This window comes from Peromyscus eremicus, chromosome 15, assembly GCF_949786415.1.
Source record: "Peromyscus eremicus chromosome 15, PerEre_H2_v1, whole genome shotgun sequence".
In the NCBI taxonomy this organism is placed as follows: Eukaryota; Metazoa; Chordata; class Mammalia; order Rodentia; family Cricetidae; genus Peromyscus; species Peromyscus eremicus.
The window spans coordinates 42585094-42611347 of NC_081431.1; the positions used below are offsets into that span (position 1 = coordinate 42585094).

The following is a 26254-nucleotide window of genomic DNA, read 5'->3' on the forward strand; positions in this document are numbered from 1 at the left end:
GCAGGCCAGCCCTAGGCATCCATACGAGCTTGACCAGAGAGGTGATAAAAAGGAGAGAGAGAGATGGGAGATGTGGGTCCAGGGGCTAGACTACAGAGGGGCCCAGGGCTCTGATTTTTGCTGTCAGAGGAAGGGGAGGGTTATCTGCAGAAGGATGACATGATCTGACACCCTCCCCGATTTTTGAAAATAGCTTTTTCTCCCTCACATAATCCATCCCGATTACTGTTTCCCTTCCCTCTACTCCTCCCGATTTTTCCCGCCTCGCCTCCCATCTGGATCTACCCCCTTCCTGTCTCTCATTAGAAAACAAACAGATATCTAAGACATAATAATAAGATAAAACAAAAACTTAACACATCAGTATAGCACCCCCCCCCTAAAAAAAGGGAAAAGAGCCCCAAGAAAAGGCACAAGAAATATGTAGATGCAGAGCTCCACTCATTTGCACAGAGAAATCCCATGAAAACACTAAATCAGAAGCCAGTGTGTGTGTGTGTGTGTGTGTGTGTGTGTGTGTGTGTGTGTGTATGTGTTAAAATAAAAACAAGATTTTTTTTAAAAAAGAGGCCTGGCGCCGGGCGGTGGTGGCGCACGCCTTTAATCCCAGCGCTCGGGAGGCAGAGCCAGGCGGATCTCTGTGAGTTCGAGGCCAGCCTGGGCTACCAAATGAGTTCCAGGAAAGGCGCAAAGCTACACAGAGAAACCCTGTCTCGAAAAACCAAAAAAAAAAAAAAAAAAAAAAAAAAAAAAAAGAGGCCTGACATGGCATTATGAGACAAGGGACTTCCAAAGATGCCCTTGTGTTCATTTTCTATTGGCTAGCTAGTGCTGGTCATGCAGCCTGTCCTTAAGAGTGATTTGTTTCCCCAGTAAGATTCCCTTGGAGAAAACTAAACTTTTGTTTGCAAGTGCATATCAATTGGAGATAACTTCTGGATTAGGGATGGGGGCATGTGTCCACTTCTCCTTTCAGCTCTAGGACTCCATCTGGTACAGACCTGTACGTGCTGCCACGGTCTCTGTGAGTTCATATGTGTGTTAATTGTGTTGATTTAGTGGGCCTTGATTCCTTGGTGTCCCCCATCTCCTCTGGTTCTTATACTCTCTTTCTGCTTCCTCTTCTGCAGGGTTACCTGAGTCTTGAGGGGAGGGATTTGATGGAGACATCCCTTTTAGGCCTGAATATTCCAAGGTCTCTCACTCTGCATAAAGTCTGGCTGTGGGTTTCTGTGTTTGTTCCCATCTGCTGCAAGAGGAAGCTTCTCTGATGATGGCTGAGCAAGAGATTGATCTATAAGTATAACAGAATATCTTTGGGAATCATTTTATTGCTACTTAATTTTTTTTTTCTTAGAACAGTAGTATTTGATTTTCCCCTAAGTCCCTGGGATATCTAGTCTCAGGTTCGTGGCCACCCATGCAATGTTGGATATGGGTTCCATCTTGTGAATTGGGCTTTAAATCAAGTCAGATATTGGTTGGTTACTCCCACAAGCTTTGTGCTACCATTGCCCTAGCGTATCTTGCAGGCAAGACACCATTGTGGAACAAAGGGTTTGTGGCTGGCTTCGTGTTTACATTTCTCCTTTGGTGCTGTGCAGAGTACCTTCCTGTACCAAAGACACTGGCATAGGGGTGAAGGCTCCATGTAGGCACCAGCTCGACTTCTCCGTGTTCATTGAGTTGTGTAGATGTTGTCTTCAGCAGTAGGGCCTTGCTGTCCATTTGTGGAGCGCAACCTATATAGTCTTGGCAAAAGTCTGGGTTGTTTGGGAACCCTTTGGCCAACAACTCAATCAAATGTAACCCAGTTCTGGTACTGGAAGCTTCATTTGGTGACGAGATGTCCAGGTGGGTCTCTGTCTTCCCCGTTATTTGGTTATTTCATTTAGATATTCATATATGTATATATTTTAGGAAGCTTCTACTGTATTATGTTTCCATACTACCCTTCAAATGGCCCCTAATTTTAGGGGTCTCTCCCTGTGTTCCCTCCCTTTTGCTCTCCATCTCCACTTGATCCTTCTATTCCAGGCCCCCTAGTCATCTGTAACTTTCTAATCTATTTCCCTTTCCTAACCTCTGTGGTTTTATAACAGTTAATATCCACATATAAGTGAGTGCAAAGCCTATTTGTCTTTTGGGGCGTCACCTTACTCAGGATGATTTTTCTAGTTCCGTCCATTTTCCTGTGAATTTCATAGTTTTATTTTTTAATGGCTGAATAATAGTCCATTGTATAAATATACCATATTTTCTTTATCCATTCATCTGTTGAGGGACATCTAGGTTGTTTACAGTTTCTGGCTTTTATGAGTACAGCAGCAATGAACATAGTTGAGCAAGTGTCTCTTTGGTGGGATGAAGTGTCCTTTGGATATATGCCCAAGAGTAGTAGAGCTGGATCTTGACATAGATCTAGTCCCATCTTCTTGAGGAACTGCCACATTGACTTGTGCAGTGGCTGTCCAAGTTTGCAGTCTTACCAGCAATGGAGGAGTGTTCCCCTTGCTCCACATCCTCACCAGCACGAGCTGTCGTTTGTTTTATTAATCTCAGCCATTCTGATGGATGTAAGATGGAATCTCAAAGTAGTTTTGATTTGCATTTCCCTGATGACTAAGGATGTTGAACATTTCTTTGTTTCTCAGCCATTTGAGATTCTTCTCTTGAGAATTCTGTTTATATCTGTACCCCAGTTTTTAATTGGGTTACTTGTTTTCTTGATATCTAGTTTCTTGAGTTCTTTATATATTTTGAATATTAGTCTTCTATCAGATGTGGAGTTGGTAAAAAAAATCTTTTCACATTCTGTAGGCTGCTGCTTTGTCTGAATGTTGTTGTTCTTTATTATACAGAAGCTTCTCAGTTTTATGAGGTCCCATTTATTAATTGTTGATCTTAGTGCCTGTGCTAACAGTATTCGGTTTAGAAACTCTTCTCCTGTGCCAATGAGTTCAGGGCTGTTTCCCATTTTTTCTTCTATCAGGTTCAGTGTATCTGGTTTTATGTTGAGGCCTTTGATCCATTTGGACTTGAGTTTTATACAGGGTGACAAGTATAAATCTATCTGGATTCTTCTCCGTGCAGCCGTCCAGTTTGACTAGCAACGTTTGTTTAAGATGCTGCCTATTTTCCAGTGTGTATTTCTGGTTTCTTTATCAGAAATCAGGTATCCATAGGTGTGTGGATTTACGTCCAGGTTTTCATTTCAAATCCATTGATCAGCATGTCTGTTTTTGTGCCAATCGCTACTATAGCTCTGTAGTACAGTTGGGAGTTGGGCATGGTGATGGCTCTAGCATTTCCTTTATTGTTCAGGATCTGACACTGGCACAGGCTCACTGGCCGCGTTGGAGTGAGCAGAGGAGATCGAGCTTGTGGATTGCTAAGCATACCTTTGACCCTTAAGTTGGAGTCCAGGTGTAAATTGTAGGTCTGCCTACAGACCATTGTGTGTGTTATTCAAATTCAAAATGGAAGGGATGTTGATGAGATGACAAGGCAGGTGTGTAAGGGTTCTTGTCACTAAGCCTGATGACCTGCGTCTGATCCCTTGGGCGCTCTCTCTCTCTCTCTCTCTCTCTCTCTCTCTCTCTCTCTCTCTCTCTCTCTCTCTCTCTCACACACACACACACACACACACACACACACACACACACACACACACAAAGTAATAAATAACAACAAATTGGAGAGACTCTTCGGGGAAATTGTGAAACTGTCCTTTACACTCTGAGAGACAGGATTTAGGCTGTACTGGAGGGAAGTGTGCTGATCTTGTTTATTTCGCTAACAATGTATCTTTGGGGATGAAAGCTGAAGCAATTTTGTAACCTAAAAGTACTTCTGAGTTGTTTGTCCAAATTAGCTTGGGGGTGTTTGTCTGTATTTGGGTTATGGATGGATACTTCATGTAGGAAGCAGAAGTTCATTATTTTGGCTGTGAGATGTTATTAGAGTTAAATTCTCTAGGTCTGGCCAACTGTGAAGTTAGCCACCAGATAGTCATGGGACCACAATGTCAGTCGTGTTAAAATAAGACCTGTGATCATGGATCGTTTTTTACCTAGAGAAGGGTAACATTGCGAAGTCATCTAATTTTAACTGTTAGGAGGAAAAAACTCATTTGTCTTGGGTTTGTCTCCCATTAGGCCCTTTTGTTTTTAGTAGTAGTCAGTGCTGATGTAGCCCCTGGCTTTCTGCCTTTCCCTAAAAATATCATATTTGGGGTTGAAATGCACTTGTAGTCTTCTTGATGTTAAACTGGAGTTGTTAAAATCAGTTAGTATGGGACTGGAGAGATGTATCATCAGTATTTAAGAGCAATTGTTGCTCTTCCAGAGGTCCTGTGTTTGAGTCCTAGCACCCCTGTGGTGGCTCACAACCATCTGTAATTCCAGTTCCAGGGGATCTAGTGACCTCTTCTGGCCTCGGTTGGGCACAGGCATGGACATGGTATGTAGACATACATGCAGGCAAAACAACTATACACACAAAACAATTAAAATTTAAGAGTAGGCTGGTATATAAAATAACCCTTTAACACACTAATCTTCAGATAAAATTTTCTTAATATTTTAAGCTAATAATGAAAAAGTGAGATCTGCAGCAAATGAAGATTACTCACTGTACAGATAACAATCGGATGATGTAGAGGAAGGGTGATTATCTAGGTTTTGGATACGTTTGTCTTTGTTTTAGTTGTTTTGAATTTTGCCTCATGATTGCAGATCTCTCTCTCTCTCTCTCTCTCTCTCTCTCTCTCTCTCTCTCTCTCTCTCTCTGTGGTTGGGCTCACCACTGATAGGTTCGTTTTCCACGCATGCCCTCTGATAACTTAAATACATTCCTGCACTGTGTTTGATCAAACCAAAGCTTAACCAGGAGAAAAATAAAATTCCTTCAAGCTTGAAAACACTGCAATGGTGGTTGATGTGTGCTGACATTAGGAAACTTTTTATATGCTTTTGATCATTTTAAATATAACCTGCTGGGCAGTGGTGGCGCACACCTCTAATCCCAACACTCAGGAGGCAGAAGCAGGCTGATCTCTATGAGTTTGAGGCCAGCCTGGTCTACAGAGTGAGTTCCAGGACAGCTAGGGATACATAGAGAGACCCTGTCTCAAAACAAACAAACAGACAAACAAATAAACAAAAACCATTCAACTCTTCCCAGTCTTGCTTTATTCATTCCACTTTAATGAGGGAATCAAAAAATCCTATGGATCAGTTGCCAGGAAATATGTGCACTGCAGGGTGGAGTTTCTTTGGGTTATCAATTCTCTTTTTCTACTGAGTGGCAGTTCTCAATAATAAATCACAGCTTCCTTCCCCATTGGTCAGACATTCAAGATGACAAGTAGGAAGTTCTGTTCACAGTGGTACTGTCTACAGGTTGAGGATGCTTTCTAATTTCAGCCTCGAAGTGGTAATTAGTATAACAAGCTCTGTCTGGTGCTTCATAAAATAAGCTGCTTCGTGGGTATAAGATAAGCACCCCAGGAGCCCCATGGAGATCTCTGTTCACACACTGTGTGTGCAAATATGTATATGGACCGAAGTGTGGAAAAACACCAAATGCTTTGAACGCTAACTTGGGCAAGAGATGTGTCAGCTGAGCCCGTGGGAAGTGGATGGGGGTTGGGGGCAGTCTTAGGAGTCAAATGGGCTGGCGCTGGAGGATGGGTAAGATTTCGTGGGTCATGTGCTAGAGCATGCATGTCAGACAGAGAAAAGAATGAGCAGCAGTACAGGGACAAGGCAGCATGGGTGCTGATGACTCCCACTGCCGGACGTTCATCCCCCAGCTCCATGCTGTCCTTTTATTTGCCTTTCAAAACTTAGTTCAAACCTTACCATGTCTTCCCTGAGGAAGACTTATGGTTTTGACATGAAGTGTTCCCCCAAAGACTCATTATGGTGGGTTGGTCCCCAATTGGTGGACTCAATCTTGAGAGGCAATTATGAGGGCTCTAACTTACAATGGTTGAATCCACTGAGTGAGACATAATTTAATGGTCTGATATGGGGGTGATGGAGACTTTGAGAGGTGGGACCTGGTTGTGGGAAGGCGGTCCCTGGGGCATGGCCATGGGGCCCTCTTCCTTCTTCTAGGCCGCTCAGTCTCTTCACTTAATGGCCACTATGAGGTGAGTGGGTCTCCTCTGCCACACCCTCTGTACCATGACGATCTGCCTTACCACAGGGCTGAAAGCAGTGAAACCAGCTGGCCCCAGACTGCAGCCTCTGAGACCATGAGCAAAAGTAGGTTGTTCCTCCTCTCTCTTGTGTTTCTTGTCCCAGTGTTGAGAGTCTGATTACAAAGGCTACGTGAACTGCATATGGGTATTGGAATCAGACTCTCACTTGCTGTGCTCTTGGGCAAGTTATTGAATAGTGAAATGTATAGCAACACTGCGTGGTAGCAGTGTTAGTGGTCTTCATTGTTGGTTCAGTCTTTCATCTCTACGCTATCCTCAGGAGGCAGGAAATACTGTTGGTCTCATTTCACAGACTGAGGGGACTGATGTGTAGAAGAAACAAGTGGATTGCTCAAAGGCAGGCAGCAAGAATGTGGCAGTTCTGGGAGCTGGACCCTGGCCCTTTGACTTTAAAAATGGCCCTCTTTACTCTAGATAGCCAGGTGGCACTACTCTGTGTTTATTCCCAAAACCTTGTGCTTTTCACCAGTGCTCAGCATGCAGTAGCTACTCAGAATTGGAAGGCGTGGTGGTCGTATTTTCCATCCTTTCATTTGACCGAGAGATTTTTCTTCTTGTACATTTTTCTCAGGTAGTGATTGATGCAGATTTCATACATTAGGCTGGAAGCGTCTTGAAGACAGAAACTCCATGTATCATGGGTCCCCTAGTAGTGCAGTAAATGTTTGCCGAATGAGTAAACACATGAATTATTTTAATCCTGTTATGGAAAACCAGCTCTGTGGAGTGGCTCATATCTAGGACTTCCAGGCATGCACTGCTGGGTTTGAAGACAGCCCTTATCAACCATTGCCTTTGTGTCTTATGCACATTGGTTATCCTCCCTTAAGGTTCCACTTCCTTGTTTATATAAAGGGGATAATGTATTTGTTATGAAAACCAAGGGGGTAATGCCTATCAGGGGCTTGACAGAATGTTCAGCATATGGTACGTCAACAGTTCCCATTATTTTTAGTGACTTATTGCCTAAAGTTAGGTGCTGTGCCTCATGTTAGAGGTATAGAGATTGTTTTCTCATCCAGGAACTTCACCTATCACAAGACGGAGTTATCACTAGTTATATAATCATGTACAGTAAGGTTACAGTAGACAGTGTGGGTAAACTGCAGGAAAAGAGGAGAATAGTCAGCGCTTTGGTAGGGAGATAGATAAGCTGGGTTTTGACAGACGAATAATAAAATTCTTAAGACAGCGCAGGAATAGGGTCCTCAAATGCCAGGGTTGTGGATTTAATTGACTAGGGAATGGGAAGTCATCGAAAGTTTCTGAGTGGGAGGGTGACAACAACAGAGCTGTCCTTTAGGGAGATTAATCTGACAAAAATATGTAGGATGAGTTAGTGGAGAGAGAAGCGAGGAAATAAATACCACATAGACCTTTAGTAGAACCTCCTACACGGGATAGAAATCTACTCTGCAGCAGCCCGTACAGATGGTCATCCAGCTGATGCCTGAACCTCCCAGCAATGGAAAGTTCACTACCCCATCCGACAGCTCCCTCTTTTCCTATTCCCCTCTCCTTCGCTCTTCTCCATCCATTTCCATCATCCATCCACGCATCCTTTGTTAAAATGTGTCCTATGTGCCTTACGAGGCTAGGTCCTGGGAGTGTAAAGCTGAGTATCATTGCCTTGAGAATCTCAGTATCATTGCCTTGAGAATCTCACAGGCCAGTACTGATGTTTTTGTTTGTTTGGTTTTGTCTTTGTTGAATAATCCTGATGGTTGGAAGTTGTTTCTTTGTAGCTTGCGCCTGAGTCTGCTGCTTGAGCCTTTGTCTTGCTAGTCCTGTTTTGTTTGTTTGTTTGTTTGTGGTTGTTGTTTTGTTGGTCCTTTTGTTTGTTTTCCTCATTGTGCACCCTCCTCCCATGGCATGCATCTTTCACGGTCACAGACTTGTGTCAGGGAACTTTCTCTCTTCTCTGGGAAACGAGCACCTTTCTGAGGGCCTCATATGGCAGACTGTAAAACGGTAAGATGCCGAGTGAGGCTTTGGAAGTCGTTTAGGACCTATATCTCAGCCCTCATCACTCTGAGGTAAGGTTTGAGTCACAGATCCGTTGTGACTTGCCTGCGATCACACAGCTGCTGAGTGACAGAAGCAGGGCAGGAACCCAGGCTTCCCAGTGTCCGGACTTGCAAGACTCTCCAGCTCTCTGTCTCGTAACTCCTCCCAGATATTCTACACAGTTTTCATATCTCTCAAAAGTCTGGAAGCGAAAGTTGAGAGTCCTGACGCAGTTGTGTTCTGTGTCTGGATAGAGAACTGAGTTAGAGTTGGAAAGGCCCTTAGTGGAATGTTCCAGCCTCATGCGAACCTCATGTCTGTATTTTCCCCTTCAGTCCCCCATTGGCCACTGTGGGTTTGTTGGACCAGTTTCCAGATGACCAAAACTGAACCTCGTAGGAATGAAGTGCTTTCTAACCCTTGGCCACAGAGCTAGAGCATGGACATGGTGGAAAGCACTGATCTCAGTATCAGTTCATTGACCTCTTCCTAGAGAAGGGTCATATATCATATCATAACCAAGATACACTCAATGAAGGGAGTGTTCGTGAGCCTGTGTTGAATGGCCGTCATCAGATGCTTTTACCCCTTTGTTCCTCGAGCGGGACAGATGTTCTCCATTCTTCCACCTCTGGAAGAGTCTTAAAATGTGAACGGAGGGGCTGGAGAGATGGCTCAGAGGTTAAGAGCACTGCTTGTTCTTCCAAAGGTCCTGAGTTCAATTCCCAGCAACCACATGGTGGCTCACAACCATCTACAATGAGATCTGGTGCCCTCTTCTGGCTTGCAGGGATATGTGCAGACAGAACACCGTATACATAATAAATAAATAAATCTTAAAAAAAAAAATGTGAACAGAGGACCGTCACCTTCATTTAAATGTCACGCCATCGGTTTTACACAATCTCATAGATCCAGAGTGGAGTAGAACGCACTTGAGAGGAACCTGCTTTCCTGGCCGTGTCTTACGGCTCTGTCCTTTGTGGGTGGATGTGGGAGGAGGGCTAGCCACATTCTTAGAAATCAGTCAATCAAGATGTGAGATTGAGCAGGCCAGTGTGTGTGGAGTGACTTGTATGCCAGCGTGTGAACATTGATACTGCGGTGAGGATGAGGCCTGTCTTGTCCTTGAGCTTCTGCTGAATGTTGGTTCTCTGTTCTCACCTTCCCCAGGCTTTCCATGCTGTGAGGAGAACCCTCCCTTCTCCTCTTCCACCTCTCCTCTCACGATGTTACCAGCCTGTAAGGGCAAGGCCAGAGGCCACTTCTGAAAAACAACTCATATTTTCTGGATTAGAATGAACTTTTCTTGTCAGTACACGTCCTGACAAGCGTGTTTACAGCGCTGTGGAAGTCCTTATCACAGCCCGGTGAACGTTTGCTTGGCCCAGATGTACCCCCAGCCCGAGAGTTCCTTGAGAACACAGGCCAGAGGGGTTCAGTCTTACGAACCCCACCTTTGCCTGATCCTATAGAGGGGTCACAGTATGCTTCGGTTGACTGTGGTGTTGAACATCCCTCCCAGAGTTACATCCTGGGAGGCTTTGCTGTGTTCTCTCTGGCTTCATCCCCATCAAGATAAAGATGTTGGAAAGGACAGGGACCAAGGGCAGAGCCAAGGGAAAAATGTGGCCCCGAGGAGTGATTCCTCCACGTTGTTAGCAGAGCATGAATGAACTTGGTTGCTGTTATGAAACTGTGAACCCTCAGACCCAGGTGTGGTCCAGGTCTGTCCATTCTGGCTGAAACTGCCGGGATTGCTACAGGGACTCTCCTCCCTGGGGGCTTCTACCCCCCATCTCCACATCCCCCAGTTTGTTCCACACACAGGCAGAATGGTTGTTCCCCTGTTGCCAACCCTTGGGCTCCCGGCCCCTTGCTCTTGGAGCAGGCATCATCCAGCATCCCGCCCACCTCTCAGGCTCGGCCTTCTCCACAGCCTATCTTGTGGGCACACTATGCTTTGTTCGTGCTTCACAGGCCTTCTTTCCGCTCGCTGAGCCTGACCAGATGTTTCTTCTTCTGGAACTATCTTCTCCTCGCTTTTCATTTTCTAACCCTGTCTCGATGCGTGCCTTCGGTGCCGTTCGGTGCGATTTGGTTAGGGAAGTCTTGCTGAATGGCTCCTCCCACAGCATCCAATACCAGCCCCTCTTAGCACTGACACCATCTGTGAGCTTGCTGATTCATTTAACTCCTGTCTGTGCTGCTCTGTTGCTGTGATAAACACGTGACTGTAAAGAAGAAAACAATGTATTGTGCCTCGAGTTCTAAAGGGCTGGATGTCCAGAGTGGCGGAGAAGGCATTGGCAGCCGGTGAGGAGCGGGAAACGGACTGATCATGTTTTAGTCACACACGGGAAGCAGAGGAAGCTAAGTGTTAATGGAGCAGGCTGAGACTCCTCAAAGCCCATCTCCAGCGACGTGCTTCCTCCAGCAAGGCTCTCCATTCCAAAGGTCCCGTAACCTCCTTAAACAACACTGACTGAGGACCAAGTCTTCAAATACATGAGCCGATAGGGGACATTTCTCATTCAAACTACAACACTGTCCCTCAACTCAGAGTTCTTCGAGGAGAGTCCAGGACCTCGTCTGTCTCCTAAGCAAGATAGACTGTGTGCTCCTCACACAATGGGCACATATCAGTCCTCCCACTCAGGTGACACTGAGGTTCTGCTGTGTGCTGGGCTGGGTAACTACCTAATGACTTGGGTTCTTCTGGCAGATAAAGGAACCACTGGGGAACCACCTTTAGCCCAGCAAGTAAACGGTTCCCCAGGAGTAGAGATGCTGGCTAAGGGATTCGGAGGGCTGCTGGCGAAGGTATCTCAAGAACTCTGTTAGAGCAGAGTTCAGCTCTTAATTTGCTATTTTATGCTTCAGGTGTCAAGACTCTTGACATCCCCAGTGGACCAGACTTTCTCTGCTCACCTACAGCTCTGTCAGAAACAGAATATCAAAGTTAACTTGACATAATGTTCCTAGTGAGTCCCTGTTAGTGTCTTGTGATACTAAAAATCTCTGCTGAAACTCTGTTTTAGCTTTGACAGAAACCTGGCCACTACCTTAGTTTCCTGAACCTATCCCCATTTGGAAAGAAAGAAAGAGAAAAAAGCAAGCTGACCTGTCTCCTTGTGTTTACAGCTACCGTGTGAACTCTGTAAATCCCCAAAGACTCCCAGAGAGGCTTGGAGTCCAGGAAGGCCCTCTGCCCTCCACTGCCTTCCCCCTTTTTAGACGTTTGCTATTTTCCCTTGTTCTTTTCACTGGCGAGCCCAGGGAGGTGTTTTCGGGCAGGAAACTGAGTGATGGCCTCTGGAAGCTGTTCTCTTCAGCTGGGGGGTCCTGGGCAGGCTTTGGCTCCCACCTGTTGAGTCTAGTTGACGTGGATGAGCTTGGTGTCTCCTTCCAGCTCTTGGCCCCAGGCAGCTCCACTTCCTGAGGTTCCAACCTTCCAGCTCCAGAATACAGGCCGAGCAACTCTTCCGCTCCAGTTCAAGGCTTACGTGTCTGACCTTTCCCATCCTCTCCTGTCCTCCATGACTGCGAAGGCTGGTTTGTTGTCTTCTTTCTCCTTTAGCCTTCTACCCCTTTCTCCTAGATTTAGCTTACCTTGGGCGTGACACTGCACTTGGAAATAACTTTGTCCACTCCATTCTACAGCTCACTGATGTGACTAGAACTCTATTGAGTGTCCATGCTTAACCTCGGCTCCAGCAGTTTGGCTTTGGGTTGGACACTTTACTTTTCTGGGTTTCACCTCACGTTCCTTATCTATGGAATGTGAGCGACGATAAAGCCCTCTTCTGTGGACGCGGTGAGGTGTCAGGAGCTTGCTTGGAGTGGAGTCATTTATTTCTGGTGAGCGACTGTTCAGCGTTAGCCCTTTTAAATATTTCTCTCTTCAAATTTCAACCATTGAACTCCCCCACGCCCCCCCCCCCCAGCAGACCTCCATTGGATTCTTTCTCGCTCATACAGCACGTCACCGTGTAGGGGTCTATGGGTGAAACTTTGCAGGTCAACAAGTTTGCCACATGAAGAGGAACATGACAGCAGTGGCCAGCTATAGAAGGAAAACTGTAGAAACCAGGGCCCAGAAGGAAAGATTCTTTTCCTGAGTGCTGCAGGAGACATGGTCAGAGCAGCTGTAGATGGGGAGGGGAAATACTCTGCTTGGACAAGGCCAGCTGTACCTCATGGGTCAGAAGTAATGAAGCATACACACACATTTAACTATATGAGCATCGCGTTGTGTTAATACTTTCCAGGCATCCAACTAATGATTTATTTAGTTAGTTTTGTTGCTTTGAGACAAGGTCTCATGGAGCCCAGAAACCATGGCCTTGGTTTCTTATGTAGCCAGGGCTGGCCTTGAGTTCCTTGTTCTCCTGTCTTCTGGGCTCTGCTTGTCCCAGTATCCTTTTGTGTCTGGTGATAATCATTCCTTCCTAAGGACATAGATGTTTCTGTTGGTTTCTGAAAAGCCTGTGGTCTACTGGCCTGTGTCCTGAGTAGATGAAACAGATAGACAGAGAGGAAGTGGCAGGGTCTGAAGAGCATAAAGTGTGAGATCTGTTTTTGTGGGCTCCAGATGTGGGAGTGACGAGAGCTCTGTTTTATTATCAGGATGTCACAAGCAGAGGACCCAGTTAGGGAGGACTTGGGGTAGGGCTCTGGTCACAAGCAGAGGACCCATTTAGGGAGGATTTCAGGCAGGGCTCCGGACACAAGCAGAGGATCCAGTTAGGGAAGACTTCAGGCAGGACTATGATCACAAGTAGAGGATCCAGTTAGGGAGAACTTGGGGCAGGGCTCTGGTCACAAGCAGTGGACCCAGTTAGGGAGAACTTGGGGCAGGGCTCTGGTCACTGTACACATAGGTCTACCCTTACCTAGGTGTTTCTCTCACCTAGGTCCCTCCATATTTGGTCCCAGAGACTCCAGACAACATGGTCACTCAGCTGTTCATCAGACATAACTTAAACACCCATTGATGTGCCCAACACTCAGATGAATTTGATGCCCATGAAGTCTAGAGAAGCTCATAGTCCATTTCTTTTCTATCTAAGGTCTACTCAGAAAGGTGGCCTCTGAGCTGCGGACACTGGGAGACTGTCTGGAGCCACGGAGGCCTGGCATCTGGCTCCTGTGAAGTTAAATGTGCTGAGCACATCCGTCCCCCCCCCCCCCATGCCGACTTCGGTCATAGGAAAGTTCTTTGCATTTGCAAGTGACATAATTTTCCTTTCTTAAAAAAAGAATCTGTGAAGGTTTCCAATTCTAAAATTCTCTGATTATATGATTCTAAATTAATTTAGGAAAGTAGGCAGGCAGTTTTGAATGTGTTTCCATGGACACTGTGGATGTTATGCTGAGGTGTCTGCCTAGTCACATTTGTTGCCATCTGTCATTAGAGAAGCTGGATTTGGGTCTGAGGGCAACTCAAGGCACTGACAGGGATCTGCTGTTCTAACATGCAGCTGAAATGTTAGAATGTTCTAGCAGCTTAGCGTAGCCATCGGACAGCACTAAGCTTAGCAGGCAATGTACAGTATATATAAAAAAAATACAAATACGTTTTTACTTATATTAGTTAGAAAATAATTTTTATGTAGGTCTATCCAATAGGATCTGCTTTAGGATATACTTATACTTAAAGCATTATCTACCATTAATACACTCATTATTCAAATTATCTGGAGATTTGTGTGTGTGTGTGTGTGTGTGTGTGTGTGTGCGCGCGCGCGCGCCAAATTTGACAACCGTAGGCAGCATCAGTTTATAATCTGTGATATTGTGAATGTTTATCATATAATGAGAAACTTTTCACTCAATTCTAGTGGATTCCTCCATTCTAAGTCCTTACTCAGAGGACTTGCTAATTGTCATTCAGGCATGATATATCATATTATTCGTAGGAATTTAATGTTTCTTTTTCTCTCACTGCTAATGAAGTAACAATCCTTTCATTAAAATGACTGTAAAAATAACGTATATTTTAATTATTAGTTACTTAGGATTTTGAAAAGCAGATTTTTTAAAATTAATATCTGGTGAAGTTTGAGTTTGTAAAGTAATTTATGAACGCTTCTTGGTTTTGTTTTTCTTATCTGATAAAACAGGTCTGGAATTTATAGGGGTCAGGACCTGTTAACTACATTCACACCAGCATCTGTCCCCCAAATAGTGTTCTGCAGTCCATCTTTGTTCCCATTAGCCTTGGAATATTTATAACTATGCCCATTCATCACTCCTTCTTTTAAGATCTGGTGCCTGTGTGAGGAAGAAGGAAAAATACAGCCCCATGCCTTTGCAGAATGCATAGGCTTTTGGTGATTTAAGGTATGCGCTGTAGTCCTGCATGGAAAACACGAGAGGATTGCCAAATCCTTAAAGTAATTAGGAATTCCCCGTTTCTGCTTTTGCTACATTTAGTGATGAGAACAAGAGTCTTGAGTCCAAATTTGATGTTTTCATGATCCTAGTTGGTATCCAAAGACAGGGTCTAGAATCTTTATTTTTTTAAACCTTCGTTCAACCTCAGAATTTCTGCGCTGCCGTTCAGGATCAGTGCTGCCTAAGGCAGACCACAGAGGGTGTGCTTCTGTCCTGAGAAGTCTGAAGGGTGACGAACCACAGGTGGCACTGCTTTCCTATTCTTGACCTCTACTGGTGTCCGAGGTCTGCTGGTTCCCCTCTGGTGGCGGGGGTAGAGTGTAGTCTGTGTACATGATGGCCACTCATGCGTACACTCTGTAAACATTCTATTGAACACATCCCAATGGCAGACACCGATCTCTGGGTTGGGAATACAGCTGAGAACAACACAGAAGGTCTTGGTGTCGTGGGACACCTTGTCCTAAGAGTGAGTGGCAGCCGTAACCCAGAGAAGAACTATTTTCATACCAACATTTCAGAACTGGTAAGTGCTGTAGAGTCAACAGACTAGGGCAGTAGATTGTCTGGCCCAGTTGCTGAGGTACATACTTTGGAAGGTCCTTCTCAACCAGGAGTTTTGTATTGAGACCTGAAGGGTAGGGGAAAGTTAGCCGTGGGAAATTGGCTACCTGGAGCCTCTTTTGCCCATTGTGGAAAAGAAGAGACTAGATGGGGGTGTGGCAATGGGATCCACTTGCATTTTTTTGTCTTTGTTTTTGTTTTTTTTTTTTGTTGTTCAGAATACCAGGATGTTTGAATCTCACCATGAAAAGGATTTCAGTAACACCCCCCCCCCTCCATTACACACAACCACACACATGCATTTTAACAGTTGTTCATTTCAGGATACAAACATTGTCCTGTAAGCATAAAACGGGATTTGGTATCTGAATCAAGCTTTCCCTAAAGGGAACCCAGAGAATTGACCTGCAGTATGAAATCCAGAGCCGTGATAGCCCTTGGCATTGAAACAACAGGAGGCCATAAGGCAATCCTTGTCTAACTAGAGCTTTCTCCCACACCTCCCTCGGCGGGCTCCACCTCATGTCCGAACGGCCTGTGTTTGGTTCCTCTATTGCTTGAGAACCTTGTCTGCTGGTGTCACACCCTGAGTGTAAAGACTGAGCCGCTGTGGGTGAGGCTGGGCAGGAGCCGTGGGGGTGTCAGGCTGCATGTGTGCTTGCTTGGTGGGGGCCAGTGGGAGCTTACATGTAATCTACAACACCAGCACCATTCTATGAACTTTCCCCGGGGAATCACAAAGAAGAAATGTTGGAGAAGTGGTTCAAGAAGCCAAGGAAGGTACTTGCCACCCAGCCTAACAGCTTGAGTTTTGGTCCTTGGAACCCCCATGGTAGAAGGAGAGAACTACCTCCCTCTAGCTGGCCTCTGGTGAAATGATTATTCAAGTGTGTGTAGGCACACACACCATAAATAAATAACTGTAAATTTTAAAAATTAAACTCAAATAAAAGGAGAAGGTTAGAGTTCACATTCGTAGTGGCGTCGAGGAGCGGACTTGCCCCTCCAGGTCAGTGTGACGAAGGGCTTTGCTCATTTCAACACTCCGTACTTGCTGGCTCTCAGGGGGTGCCACACGGAGAGGCCAGTTTTATTTTCCCCTTGTGCTGGGAGTTCAAGAGCTGGAAGTGGTCTCGGGGCTTCTGTCTTCGCCCAGGGAAGCCCCTGCCTTTCTCTTTTCGGATGACATGGTATTGGAAGGGCAGATGGGTCCCTCTGCATGTGTCACGCTTCCGGCGTTCACCTCACAGCACACATACACAGAGAGCAGTTATCCTAGCAAGATGTATTGAGTGAGTGGGCAAGATTGCTCAAGGCCAGGCACGGATTGGCCTCCAGGACTAGGGTACAAGTTGCAGAGGGTGATACGTCTGCACATCTCTTGGTGGCCCTCTGGTTGGAAGCGCTGGTGATGAGATGCACCCCTGTATTAGGTGGTGCACCCCTTGAGGATAGGGATGGTACTTTGTTCTTGAATACCTTCGTGCTGTAAAAAAAACACAACAATCAACTTATGAAGAGAGCTATTTTGGCCCAGAGTCTGGGAGGTTTCAGTCCACTGTTGATGATCACTGTTGCTTGAGGTAAGCAGTTCTAACCGGCAAGAGCACATGGTAAACAAGGCTCATTCTCCTCATGACTCATGTGAGAGACAGAAAGAGGAAGGAGCTGTGATCCCACAATCCCTTTCAAGGCATAAATACCTTAAAACCTTCACCTAGGCCCCACCTCCTAAAGTATCTACCACCTCCCTGTAGTGCCAAGCTGGGATTAATCCTTTAAAATGTAGGTGTTTGGGAGGCATTCCAGACCCAAACTGCTTTCTGCAACTGGAAGAGAGGCAGGAGAACATGATCACCTTAAACGCGACAGGGATCTTAGCACTGACCAAAACAACAACAACAACAACAACAACACCCCAAAACAAACACAGATGACAGAGGCTAGTCATGGGGTTGCAATCACGACACATCATCAAGAATGTTATTTTTCTGTCCCTGGCTTGTTTCTTCACATCAGTCTGGCTTGAATCCTGGTTCAGACACTGGTTAACTCTTGGATCTGGAGCAGGGTTGTGGTGGTTCTGTCAGAGAAGATCATGGAAGCTGTGGGAGACAGGGCCCAGCTTACGGATGGGCCATTAGAGGCTCCCTGTACAGGCCGTAGCCTGGTCTCACCTATGGTCCCGTTCTCTGCTTTCCCATCCATCAACAGTTTCATGCTCTTGTTGCCGTGGGCTAACGTGCTGCTGTCATCATCCTTTCCCCGTCATGATCCACTCCTGCCCTTAAGTCGTTCCCCCCAGATAATGTCACAGCACTGAGGAGAAGAACCAGTACAAACAGGTTTGCCTCATCTCTGGAGGCCCTGGTTTCTGCATCAACACTAATGAGGGCGCTAGGGTTGCGTGTGATGTTGTGTGTGATGAGCTGGACCTTACTCCAGGGCTGCCCAGACTCTGAAGCACTGTTTGACCTGATTATCACATTCCCCCGGAAAAGCTTTTCTTTTCCTTTTCCTCCGTGCCTTCCTCCCTCCCTCCCTCCCTTCCTCCCTCCCTCTCTCCCTCCTTTTCTCCCTTCCTCCCTTCCTTCCTTCCTAAACCTACTCTCTGCTATATGTGTTAAACCCAGGAAGGCAGGATTACATTCTGTGATTTAGTTAAAATAGAAACTGTTAATAAGATTTGTAAACTACTTGAGACCAATCCGACAGTTTGTGAACAGAGACCGGTCATTCAGCATTTGTAATGGGACATCATTTTATGTGTTCAGAGTTACAAGGGCAGTTAAGGTTATGATGCAAAGAAAAGTAGCATAAAAATGGAATCTAATGATCCCTTAAGGGTTTTTCTTTCTTGTGGTTGATTTAGAAAAAAAAGGAAATTAAGAGTTCGCTCATTTGGTGTAGTCAATTGGTTTCTCCAGATACCATGACTTGAGGAATCATATTAGACATGTTTCCTGGTTCTGCTCCCCCAGTTCTGGTGGGGCTGAGTCTTTTGAGGACACTAAGATGGATTTTAGAATGATTTGGGGGGGATAGAGTAATAGGAAGTGATTTCTGATCCCTCCACAGTAGATATTGATGGCTTTGGAAAACTTGCTTCAAAATCAGCAGCGTCAGAAAACACTTCCACTTACTTTGTTTGTTTGTTTAATTAAAGAATTTGTCTACGTACTTGCCTTGAGGAAAGTAAGTTTCCTTCAAAGAAACTTACTAAGAAATTACACTTGCTTCTATATAGCAAGGCAGTAGGAGAAATGTTTCTAATACTTGCAAGCCTACAATTCCAAAACGGTGTGTAATTGTGTGTGTGTGTGTGTGTGTGTGTGTGTGTGTGTGTGTGTGTGGACAGGATAACGTGGGGAGCGAGGATTGTGAAGAGTGTGTCACTTAAAGGTACCCTTAAGTTATGCATTCAGCATTTACTCTTAGCACTGGTAAACATTACTAAGAAACTGAGATTGAAACCTTCCATCCTCTAGGGAAGCTCTTTAAACAGGAAGGTATAAATAGCTCCTGGAAGTCCCTGAAACTGACCAGATTCACTCGGCTCCTCCCTGCTAGAGTCAGCAATAAAAGCCGCAAAGACGACTCAGACCAGCTAAGCAAAGGACGACTCTCAGATAAGCCAAGCTGTGACAAGAAACCCACAGAGCTGCCTGTCAGAGTTAGACCAGTCACTTGGAAGGGACACTTTACGACCTGTCGAGCTGCCCACAGGCTGTGCAGTGTGCTTCGGGTTTCCCAGCGTCGTGAGCTGTCATCCATGCTGGGGTGGGCCTTGGTGAGTCATTTGAGTCATGTCTGCCCCTGTAAGTTAACTCCTCACCCGTACTCCTGTAAGTAACCCCAGTAAAACTCACCGGTTCACCACCACGCAGGACTCTGGTGGTATCCATACTTTGGTCTGTTGTGGGATCCCTGTCTAGGGTATGTAGACATATGGCTTGTGTCTCCCCAGGAAAAGTTTTGTCATACAACAGAAACCTTTTCTTCCTTTGTTCAATGAAAGAGACCTGGCTAAGAGGCTAGCCAGCCTCCAGCTTCTCTAAAAAGGTCGAGTCCTGGAGTGGCTTAGCATTTCCGTTAGAATACCGATGTCAGAGACCTGGAGAGGTGTCTCCTTATGTTTGAACATAAAGAGTCTCGGTGCTGTCTGTCTGTTTAGCTCAGCCTCCTCAGCAGTTCCGCTTGCTTCCTTTGGAGTGGCTTGGAGGAGAGAGGTACCTTCTGAACAGGCACGTCTTCTGCTAGAGTCTTCCTCTTTTGGTTTGTGGAAATTTCCATCCTGAGCTAACTAGACATTTCACCTCAGTACAGCTTCCTCTTAATTTTTGTGATGGAGTTATTTTTAGTGAGTTACCATGTTTCTCCTAATCCCTGTTTGACTATGCTGTATCTGTTCCTTCTCTTTTACCATTAATTAATTCCCGCAGCTTTCTTAAACCTTTCCTAGGCTGAGAGATACTTTGTAATTTTTTTGTTTCTTTTTAGGAAAAGGTGGGAGGGGCATCCGTTTTGTTTGGAAATCAGGTATCGTATCAGATCTGCCCTAACTTTAGGAGCTGGTTTCCAGGGCTGGATTTAATTTAGCACAACACAATTAGAATTTATTCCTTGGGGAGTTTATTATTTTATTCTCAGTGAACCTAAAAGGACCTTCTTACTTTTTAGATCCAATTCCAAAGCAGTGCTGTGTGATTTTAACAGTTTTGAGTGATTATATGCATTGAAGCTAAGCTCATACGTGACCTTCCTTAAATCCTGTACTGAAGCCCTGGGAGATAGGTTGTTGTGTTTCCTGTTTTATCAGTGACTGGGCAGAGCTAGCAGTTTAAGCACTGTGGAATAAATGGATACTTCTGAGCATCTTGGAAACTTATTAGTGTATTGAGAACTGCTCTAAACCCCAAGATGATCTAAAATTTGTCATTACTGGAGAAGGTTGTCAAAGAATTGGACAATAATTAAAGTAATTGGTTAGTCTGTTTTTGCAGTGTTTCATGTCCAGCAGGTATGAATGTGGACAGGGCCTGATGTCCACTGGTAAGACGGAATCTGGCAGTGACTGTCAGAGCCCAGCCTTTGGATTCTGTTCAGTTATGGTGTGATCGGTAAATAGAAGAGGCTGATAAGGAAATGTACCTTGGACTGTGGGGTCACGTGGCGCGTGAGTCAGGTCCTGACTTTCCCCTTACTCTTGGATGATCTGTCAAGTTACTCAGCTCCTCTGACTTTAGGATCGTCAGCTGTGGAGTGGAGACAGTAGACTCTTAGGTGGCGGTGGTCCGATTAAATGGAAAATGTTTGCACATTGCTTAGAGCTGGACACATAATAAATATACATTCAAATGGCAGCTGCTCATAACAATGGATGCAGTCATAGACTGTAAGTTAGGTGAGGCCACACAGTGTAAGTTCTGAGTCTCTTAGCAATAGAAACTCCATTAAGTCCCTTTGTCTCTGACTTTCTTGGTTTGTATGATGGGGATATTTAAAAGAGGATTATAGCAAACCTTATGAGAAATGTGACATCTGAAAATATAGAGTATTAATTAATCTTCATAAATGCTGATGACCCAACCCTTGGGCTGTCAGGCTCCTGGTGGGGCTGCTCTAGGCACCTAGAATTACTAGGGATTTATTTACACTGGCCATTAGTTTCCCGATGGCACTTAGCAGTTTCGCTCCCATCCCATGTTTCCAGTGATTGACATATGCTTTCTGGGTCAAGACTTGGATTAGATCTTTAAATACTTTGAGGATCTGAACTCGTTTGATTGTGAGGATTAAAGTCTTTATTCTTCTGGAGTTGGTAGTCTTTGGAAAATCTCTTCCTTTTCTGTTTTAATTTCGAGTTAGGATACATAGTAACTGGTTTCATTATGGCATTTTAATATGTATATATCGTTATACCTTGTTTGCATGCTTCTCCACACTGCCCTCCCCCATCCCTGTTCGTGGGTCCCCTTCCCCCCAGCAAATAGCACCCCCCTGTGCTTTCATGTCATATGATAGGTGGTCCTTAGCTCCATCTTCTTGGATATATTCCGTGATGAAAAAAGTTTCTGTGTATGAAAAAGGAAGCCCCAGATGAAAGGATTATGACATCGAGTGTACCAGTTTGTATCATTACCATGTGAGTTGGATGTTTCCAGGTGTGATTGTTGTGAGTCAGAATTTGGCAAGAGACCAGCAGTGTTTTAAACAATCTAAAGACAAAATGTGACATTTTTAATTTTAAAAGAATTTGCTTCGTCCTCCCTGTCCAATTCTGTAGGAAGCCTTGCAGTTTGAAGTTGGTAATAGCAGCAGTAGTGTCTGGGCTTTGTGAAGAGAAGTTGAGCCACGCCAGATGGAGAATGGCTCTGTGCCTTTTTCCTGGAGATCCCTTGCTCACAGGTGCTTCCCTAAGACTTAGGTGCGAAGTCCCGTAATCATTGACGTGGTGCTTCTATTTTTACTGCGGTCTGTTTTATTTCCGTAGGCTCTTGGTGTGCCCTGGGTGCCCAGCTCTGGGTGAGACTACTATGCGGAAGCTGGGCTCTTCTTCCTTAGCTGTCTCATGCTTTGGGAGCCGGGAATGATAAGAATTAAGCTGATGTGCATTGTTATCTGGTTTGACAGTCTGGTTTTGCTCACTACTGGGTACTGAACTTTATATTCCACCAAATGAAGTCTATAAATACCAGAACAACGTTCCTCTCTTTTCTCACAGGGGGCTCCACCTCCTGCGGCAGTGTTCATGAGCTCCTGCTTGTGTCTCAGAGCCTACAAGCTAAATTATCTTTGCAAACACTGTACCTGTCCATTATGTCCACTTTTACTTTTGCTTCTTTTTCTGAGCCCATAGTTTCACTCAGTAGCCCAGATTGGCCTCAAACTCAGCATCCTCCTGCCTCAGCCCCCAAAGTGCTGAGATATTACAGGCCTATGCCACCACCCAGGGCGTTTTGGCATATTGGGAAAATTCACTTCCAATTTCTTTCCCTGTAATTAGACTTGATTTATTTCTTTGGATGCTGCGTCCCTTCTTCCTAAAGCTGTCCCGAGCATCCCTGGAGGGACACTAGTGAACTCTCTAGAACTTCATTATCCCATCAGTTCCATTTGTCTTGCTGGCCTTTGTGGGACGGCAGAAGAGATGGCAGGGCCGCAGTAGGTTCCTGCTGACGTGGTGGCTGAATCACTGGGCCAAGCTAGCTAAGCAGAGTCTAAAAGGCACCTGATTCTTGTGTGTCTGGAGCCCGATGTCCTGCCTGAGCAGGAAGTGCAATGTGCCATCCCCAGTGGGGACTGCACACAGGCAGCGTTTTCCATAGTGAATGGAGACACAGCATGACTTTCTAGAATAAGCAGGTATGAAAGTTCTTTCAGTGAAAGAATTTTTGTTTCTCAGGGAGTGCAGGCTCCTAAGGTGCCTTTCATCTGAAGGTGTTAGCCCTATCTCATAGGAGCTTCTTCCTTCCCATGAAGCCAGTTTACATAGAGATCACAGGCTTAGTGATCCAGATCTCAGCAAAGGAAGAGCTTGGCTTTTTTCTTTCTATGTTTCATCCCCAGGGTTATGCTAATAATCGCCTCAGTCTGTTATTCTCATCAGCATCATTCTCAAGTATTGGGCTCCAGAACACCCGCTTACTAGCTGGGAGACTTTGGCGGGGGGGGGGGGGGTGGGGGGGCCGGGGGGTGTTGTCATATTACATTCTAATCTAGTTCTTTTTAATGTAAACATGAAGCTGTCATATCTAGCTTTCCTGTGCAGGTCACATGATTATTATGAGGAGAATGAATGAAATGATCCATGCTGTCACTCAGGAAACATTCAATTCTCACAAAGAGGGGGTTAGCCAGGTGTGGAAGCAGACAAGGAGGGTAGGAAAAAAAAAAGTCTCCAAGCTAAGAAAATGCTCTCATACCTGTTGAGTTCTCAGCATGGAAATACCTAGAATGATCAAGCATTTGTTCAGGGGTCATGTGGAATATGATTTATGCTGAAATAGGATGCAAATGAGAAATTAGCAAAGTATGGTGGGTTACTGCATCCATGAGGTGTGGAAAAAACCTTCTAGCAGAGGTAATGTTTGAGCTGGGCCTTTCGGTTGACAAAACTTCATGAAAAAGCTGATTATGTGGCCTTTACTCTTCGTTCTCTGCGGTGGTTGTGTGTCTCTAGTCTGTATACTGGCATCACTTGCTGGCTTTGAGTTAGCAACCATCCTAACAAAAGTCACTTTATAGGTGTGCTTACAAATGCACTGAAAGCAGGCTTGTTCTCAACTGTCGATTTCTGGATATTCACTTTTATAATGAAAAGCCTATTTACTTTTCTGGGTCAGTTTGGCTTAGACTACTGTGCCGTAAATCAAAACTTGCCTTGTTTTAGACATGGTGTTTATTTCTAATGACAGAGCAATTATAATACACAGGGACACTTAATGCTTTGGAGCTATTGGATAGAAATGTTGAAGGAAAATTTATTCTTTAAGGGTATAGACAAGAGAAAGGCATGAGGTAGGTTTTCAGAAGAGGGGTGGTTGATGTATTGAGTGTGTTCCTATGAAAAAGGTGTCATGTGGGGATAATGGTGAGAATTACAATGTCACATACAGCCTTGAGTCACTCTGTTATTTTATGTTCATAGTTACATTGGCGCTGCCATTGGCTAAATATTTTTCTTGCAAGATAAAGAGATGTGATTTCTTTATCTGTTTACAAGACTCTGTTTACAAGATAAAGATAGTTATCCCTTGAGTTGACAGTAGAGAATTCTTTTCTATGAGTTTTCTTGGAAGAAAGCACAGAAATTTCTAATTTTGACAGTTTTAATGTCAGATTTTGTAAAATTCAGGACATGTTTGAAACTTCCTGTGGAAGTAAACACAAAAATAAAAGACTGCGGGTTTTTGTTGTTGTTATGAGTGTGTGTGTGTGTGTGTGTGTGTGTGTGTGTGTGTGTGTGTTGAAGAGTGTTGCACAGAGTGCATCTGCAGGTCAGAGGACAACCGTGAGTGTCATTTCCTGCTTTTTAACTTGTTGAGATGAGGTTCATCATGGTCCAGTGTTGCCTACCCTAGGTTATCTGGCCCAATATCTCCACCTCCCACTTTGCTTAGGAGCACAGGGATTACGGATTTGTGTGCTGCTGCACCAAGCTTTAGTGACTTCATATGTATATTCATATATTTATTTATTTGAAGTTTCCAGAAGTAATATTAAAACACAGCCACACATCAAAACCTGACTTTGTAATGAGCTGCTGTTTCTCTGCCCTTCCCAGGATCCCCAGCATACAGTTGTAGAAAGGGTGGTCTGCAATCATGGTCTAGACTTAGTTCTTGGTTATTGATCCAGCGTTTTCTTCTGTTGCCTGTTTTTAAATTTTCATTTTTATTTTATGAGTATGAGTTTTACCTGCATGTATGCGTGTGCACCACGTGCATGCTTGGTGCCCATGGAGATCAGAAGATGCGTTGAATCTTTTGGAACTTGAGTTGGAGACAGTTGTGAGCAGCTGTGAGGTGTCTGGGTCCCCTGCAGGAGCCGCGGGTGCTCTCAACCAGCTCTCCAGTTGGCTATCCATTTCTTAACTGCCGTTCTCTTCAATTCTTGCTTTAGTCTAGAATTCTTAATCAGTTCATAGTTGAGCTTCAAAAAATAATTGATTCCTCTGAGGTGTAGTGCTTTGTGTATGCAAATGTGTATTTTTTTTTTTTTTTAGCAGTCAGGCTTTTGACTTTTATCTTAGTTGAGCTGTTCATAATTTAAGAATGTTGCAGGCAGCCTCATGCCATCCTCAATTATTATGTTTACCTTCCACTGCATGTTTGAATCTTATCTCTGGATTCTGGCCTGCAGGTCTGCCCTTCTCATCAGCCCTGGGCATCTTTTATCTACTCCTTATTTTCCTCATCTGCATTAACACCTCCGAGACTATATGTGGGTAATTTCTGCTCGGGTCACACACCTCTGAATTACCCTAACATCTCTTAAGTCTGCTGTGCCCTCTTCTTATTTGGAACGTGTCCTAGTCTGGATCCTCACCGCCCTGCCCTTGCTCATTGGACCTTCACTGTGCACAATACAGTGTGCCCACTGCCTCCGCTTCCAGCCCCGTTTCTTCTGTCCCTGGGAATGGGACACTAACCAAATCTGCTTGCTCTGCTTCTCTAGCAATAACAGTGGCTTATAGGGTCTTATAGTAAAGCTCTCCATTAACCAGCTCCTGTCTTCACTATCAGTCTCATTTCTGACATTTCCTCCCCAAACCTGTTTAGAGCACGAGAAGTCAAATCCCTGCCTTTTCCCAGCACCCTGCCCTGCCGCCCTGCTGTCAATGTGAAAAATGTCTCTTTATCCTTCCCATTTGATGGGAAGGCTCTGCTGTGTCCCTCAGGTGCTACCATTTGCAAACATCACCCCCCACCCAGGACTGTTGTGGGTTTTGATTATGTCATTCCAGGGCTGTGCCCTCACCTGTTAGGACTTTGATAGCATCTTAGAGAATGCTTAGACATTGCCCTGGGCCTTCAAGCACTGTTCTTCCTCACTGCGGACCTCACTACCCACTCTGCCTGGAGATGGTGGCCGGGAGACTGCACTGACCCTTTTCCATTGGCTTTCATTTCCCCAAGAGAGGAGAGATGGGAGGCTGTGCTGGAGGGGAGGTGAAAGCATGTTTAAACATAGTTTTCTTTAGTGACCTGAGTGTGTCTCTGCCCTCCTAAGTTCCCCTGTTTTCTCCCCCTCCCCCTTTTTTGTGACTTCTATAAAATATGCGGGTAAAGCATGTGTGGTAAAACTGTTCTCTTCCTAATCATTCTGTTTAACTGTATCTTTTGAAACCAGTAAGATGATGATATTTTAACTTTACTATATACGATTTTTAACAATACGAAGAGTTTAGCTGGATTTATTTTTAATTTTGATTTTATTTTATTATGATCGTATGTTATGTGTGCATGCGTGCACCGTGCCTTCTCTGGTGCCTACGTAGGTCAGAGGACGACTTTGTGAAGTCACTTCTCTCCTTCTACCTTCACACGGGTT

General features: G+C 44.9%; 1 protein-coding gene across 2 annotated transcripts in view; it reads left to right on the forward strand.

Annotated features, from left to right (window-relative positions):
* The window catches only part of C15H1orf21 (chromosome 15 C1orf21 homolog), a 195744-nt gene that overhangs the window by 32077 nt on the left and 137413 nt on the right, over window positions 1-26254 (forward strand). Inside the window, exons 1-2 of one of the 2 annotated variants that reach the window (XM_059280163.1) lie at window positions 6183-6272; window positions 18770-18989. The exons of the other annotated variant lie outside the window; for it this stretch is intronic. The gene's annotated coding sequence lies outside the window, so the exon portion shown is untranslated. Of the gene's footprint in view, window positions 1-6182; window positions 6273-18769; window positions 18990-26254 lie in introns of those variants that run through there. 2 annotated transcript variants of the gene reach the window in all.